Raw genomic sequence first — 5879 nt, forward strand, 5'->3', positions numbered from 1 at the left:
GGCTGGCGCGGGATCGGGCAGTGTTTCGTTCTGCTGTGCATGGGGTCGCTATGAGTCGGAAACGACTCGACGGCACTTAACAACAACAACAACATTTGGATTATCATTTAAGATTTAGTTCCAAATCCCTTTAGAAGGTATTGAAAGGATTTAACTACTTAAAAATGCAAAACAATACTATAATATTCTCTCATCCTCCGAAATACTTAATGAAAACAACCAGATTTCCATTGAAGACAAATAATAATATGTTTAGGCAATGACAAACTGATAGACGAACAGAGTCTAGCACAGGGTAAATGCTCAAAAACTGTCAATTACTGTCATGAACTGTTAACCATGCTTGGGCTATCAATAGCACATATGTTTTAATTTAGCTTCCCCACTCTCTCATAGCTGGAAGTTCAATTGCTTCTATATATAGACTTCTATACATAGTCCATTTCCTGAGCCAATTCTAGATAGAACAGGAAAGACAGCAAAGTCAAGTAATTTATTGCCCTCAAAAGGGTTTGGAATTATAACTACTATCAATATGTCACTGAATAAATGGTGAAGTAGTCAATATTACAAACTTTTTTTTTTTTTTAAATTCTATCTCTTAAAAATGTTTTCAATTCAACCATGTCTTGTTCTTTGACCTGAAGCATTACTGACCATGTTGGTTACGTTCCTAACTACAGCTGGCTGGATAATTTTTCACTGTCAACAAAATAATTTAGACTCCAAGAAGCCAATAACTGACAAGGTTAAGAATATCCAAAGACTATTCCTCAGATTCCAAACATGACTCTAATAAAAGAAATCTGAAAAATGTGTTAAACAGTATCTATATCAATGGAATACATACACTATTCTTTAAAGAGGATAATACACATTTGAAAGTATGTGATTTTTGTTAATAAAGAACAGTTGCATTATTTTTTTATAATCATATACTATATTGGAAAATTTGCTTGGTTTAAAAATACTGATACTTGGAGGGAAAATCCCTCAGTACCACCAAGTTGTTGTTTTTAGATGCTATCGAGTTGACTTTTGATTCATAGTGACCCATGTGACAGAGTAACACTGCCTCATAGAGTTATCTTGGCTGTAATCTTTAAGGTAATCATAGGGTTTTCTTGGCTGTAATCTTCATAGAAGCAAATCAAGTTTTCCTCTCCCTTGGAGCCACTGGGTGGATTCAAAGCACCAACCTTTTGGTTAGCAGCCTAGCCCTTAACCAATGCAGTACCAGGGCTCTTACTGTCCTAGGTGAGGTTTCCTAGAAGCAAAGACAGAGAAATGGATCCTTGTTCAAGTAATTTATTGGCAGAGTACTCTGAGGAGAAGGGGAGTCAGGGAAGCATGACAGGACAGGAGAAAAAAATCAAAGTAAGGATGTGGTATCGAAAGGACACTAGTTTCAAACCAGACCCACTGAAAAGCTCTGGAGCACTAACTGATGCCTTGAAATAAGAGGCTGGACTTCTGTGTCACTTGCAGAGTACTCAAGGGATTGAGATAAAATATGTGAAACACATAAAATAACCAAAGGGTTTATATCTGGAATATTAAATAAGTAAGAGAAGAATAATCAAAAAAAGAAACATAAATGAGGAAAAAATATAAACAAGGAATTCAAAGAAAAGGAAATACAAATCATTAAGCACCACATGAAAAGTTATTCAACCATGTTATTAGTCAGAAAAAGCCATAAGATATTATTTTCACCAATAACATTTTAAAATGTAATAATACATCAAATTAGGGTGGAGAAAATGTTATTTAGGTACACTTATCAAGAAGTTCAGATCCTTACAGTCATTTTTATATAATTATTTATCAAAATATCAAATTAAAACATAACCCACTTCTCATCACTTACCCTGGAATGATACACATCTCCTTAAAAAGATATGTTTAGGGACATTCAGGGATCATATATAATAGTGAAAACTGAAAATCATATAAATCTCCATTTAGGTAGGAAATTTAAAAAATAAAATATGGTGTACTTATATTGCAGCATAATATACAACATAATATCTTAAACTTGTAAGATAAAATATAGGAACAGACAGAAAAAGATTTCTAAGACACTTAGTTAAATAAAGTAAAAAAATTAATTTGCTAAATTATATGCTATGTATCTTTCAGGTAAATTATAAATATATTAAGATAAGTTAATAAAGTATTACTACTACTTCTTTAGCCATAAATATTTGAAACTGCATAGGGAAAATAAGGAATAAAGTACTTCAAAATATTGACAGTGGTTATCTTTGGATTGGGGTTGTCATTAATGGTAACATCAGTGCAATCCATAATATGAAGGTGAACAGTAAGAAAGGAGTTCTAGTGTCTGGGTAGCACAAAAGGTTAAGCACTCCACTAGTAGCCAAATGACTGGCAGTTCAAACCCACCCAGAGGCACTTCAGAGGCTCTACTTCCAAAGGTCACAGTATCAAAAACCCTATGGAGCAATTCTACACTGTGTACATGGGGTTACTATGGGTTGGAAATGACTCAATACCAACTAAAGCAACAATGAGAAAGCATTTATGTATCACTTTTACTAGTAAAACTAAAAAATTTGAATTAAATAAATATAATGATATGTGGCCTTCAACAAACTTTACGTAATATGAGAAGATTAGACATATGCATGCAAATGTTTTAAAAACAACTTTTTGGGTTACAGAAAAATTAATAATGGTCCTTGCTTCTGGAAAGGAGGAGGAAATGAGAACTGGGTGTGTGGGAAATGTTTATTTCTAAAACAATGTGACCAACTATGGCAAAATATAAACAAGTGTCAATGGTGAGTGTTTTAGTAACTTCTTTAAAAGTTTTATATTTCAAAGATAACAAACACTGAAATAAATAAAACATGTGATGAGTGCTAAGAATCCTTAAAATGATGTAGAAACGTTGTATTTTTTATTAAACTTCACTTTAAAGTTCTTGCTGTTAGATACCATTGAGTTGGTTCTGATTCATATCGATCCTACGCACAATAGAACTGAACAGTGCAGAGTCTTGCTCCATCCTCACAGTCCTTACGTTGTTTGAGCCCATTGCCACACAACTGTGTCAGTCCATCTATTTTAGGGTCTTCCCTTTTCCACTGATCTTCTAATTTACCAAGCACGATGTCTTTCTCTAGGGACTGGTCCCTCCTGATAACATGTCCAAAGTACGTGACAGAAAGTCTCACCTTCCAAGCTTCTGAGGAGCATCCTGGCTCTACTTATTCCAGGAAAGATTGTTCGCTCTTCTGGCAGGCTGTGGCATATTCAATATTCTTCAACAACACCATAACTCAAAGGCATCCATTCTTCTCTTATTTTCCTTAATCATTATCCAGCTTTATGCACATGAGACAACTGAAAATACCACGGGTTGGGTCAGGTGCACCTTACTGCTCAAAGTGATATCTTTGCTTTTTAAAATTTTAAAGAAATCTATTAAAGCAGATTTGCTCAATATAATATATCATTTTACTTCTTGACTGCCACTTCCATGGGTGTTGAATGTGGATCCAAGTAAAATGAAATCCTGCATAACTTTTATATTTCATTCATTTATCATTAAAATTTTAATTTTAATTGTTTAATATTAAAACTTTTATTTTACATGACTTTCAGTTCAACCTGCATCATTTTATTTTTATATTTACTTTCTTCACTATTTAAATTCTATTTAGATTCATTAATGTGTATTATTTTCTTAGAAAAACTGTCAGTTTTAAAAACATAATAATCAAAAAATGTTGTCAATTTTGTGTCAGAAACAAATAATTCACCCCAAGTTTTTCAACATCTTTTTGATATCTCAATATCCATATAATAAAAAAAGCTAAGCCACTCAGATGATCTTATGTGTGTTGACTAATAAATTAGTTATATGATCATTCAGAAGCATGTGCTATTATGATTTTCTCCTTAAGAACAAATTAATGTCATTAGAGCTATCTGTTTTAAGAAGAATAAACATCAGTTTATGGTTTGCTTTTATATGCAAAATGTGTGCTCCTACAATGGTTTGTTTATTAAATATTATAATGACTGGATTTGCCTTACGTTTTAATTTCCTTCACCCAAAATAAGGACATTTATAATGAACAACCTGCAGTTGCATGTATATATCAGCAGAGGGTGGAAGAGATCTTCCTTTTTTGACAACAAAGTCCATTCAGTTTATTTTCACTTTGAAAATCAATTTAAAGTTCTATGGACCATTTGATTATCAAACATATAACAAAGTATTTTATTTAAATGAAAAATACAGTTATCCAAAGTAATTAAAAAAAAAAATTAGTTGCTTCTTCCAGGGAAGACCTTTTCCCAACTTGTCACTTGAAAAGTTTAAAATAGCAGGAAGAGGAAACAGGAAAGTTTCCTATTCCTATTATAAAACTTATAAACTCACTGCTGTTGAGTCGATTCAACTCATAGCAACCCATCCTTGGATTTCCTAGGTGGTATTTCTACAGAAGTAGATTGCCCAATCTTCCTTTCGAGGAGTGGCTAGAGGGTTTGAACTGCCAGCCTTCTGGTTAACAGTCAAGTGCCTTAGGCACTACACCACCAGAGCTCCAATAAATATTTACAAGACTTAAATGGAATTCAGATTTGTACATATAAATTCAAATTTATTTTCATTTTCATTGTTTTTCAAAACAACACATCATATGCCTAAAATAATGCTACATTGCTTAGTAGGAAATATATTAGGGCAAAAGGTGTCCAAAGTTAGTAGTATTTTTCTTCCCATTATAAGTTTGCAAACAGTTATCACTTTATTTTTTATTTTATTTAGTATTTTGCATAGAACAGCTAATAGTCATAGAGAAATGTATACAAATATAAATAAGAAAAAGGAAATATTATGATGTATGAATATACAATGATACAAAGATCACACCAAAAAAATTTAAGAACATAAATGAAAATACATATTAGTAGATTAAATATAAAGATGGCTACACTAAACATTTATATGTGTGTCTGTCTGTCTCTGTCTGTGAATACATAGCAATATAGACATCTGACAATAACAATCATCACTGGCAGTAATACAGAACCCAATATTTTCAATAAATTATTTGGTTCAAATGCAAATGTTTTATCAATATTATTGAAAGTCAGCATTGTTCTGGTGAAAGGAAAAAAGAAAAATGAGTACGTTCCCAAATCCTTATGGCCTTGCTTTTGTTATAAATGTTGCTGTAGTTGTATCCCTTATAATGCTGACTGATGCATGTTAAAGAACATACTAATTCCACTAACTATGTTTTGGCATTGAGTATAAATTCTGTGGGAATAATTATAAAAATAAATCTTGCATTTTGTTTTCTTGTTTTAAAAAGTGTTGCCTTTGAGCTTGACATCGAATGATTACATTCATCAATGAAATTGTTTCACAAAATATCTATGGAGAATTATTTCTGGTGGATTCTGTTTTCCCATTCATAAAAGTAGAGAACTGACTTAAAGAGGTTTCTATGAGTGCCTCTAATTTACTACACTGTATGTACATGCATAAAATTGGTAAAGTTTAGGAATACATGGACACACACACACATACAATCATCTGATGATGAAATGCCATTCTGAACATCACTTTTTCTAGTTCAAAGTTAATAATGAACCAGAGTCAAATAGTTTTATACAGGTAAAAATAATATTCTAGAGGCTATTTGTACAACCTCAGATGCAGCAGATTAAATTATAAGAGAAAGAGCAAAAGTAGACCTAGGAATGTGTTCAATTTGCTACATGATAAAATTAGAAGTATGACGGATCCCAGGTATTCTGTTCTCTACATATTATATTTTCTTAATAACCAATAAACTCAACCAACCATATATATATATATATATATATATATA

The sequence above is a fragment of the Orycteropus afer genome, unplaced genomic scaffold (assembly GCF_000298275.1).
Source record: "Orycteropus afer afer isolate SDZICR_OR568_19922 unplaced genomic scaffold, OryAfe1.0 scaffold00445, whole genome shotgun sequence".
NCBI classification, from domain to species: domain Eukaryota; kingdom Metazoa; phylum Chordata; class Mammalia; order Tubulidentata; family Orycteropodidae; genus Orycteropus; species Orycteropus afer.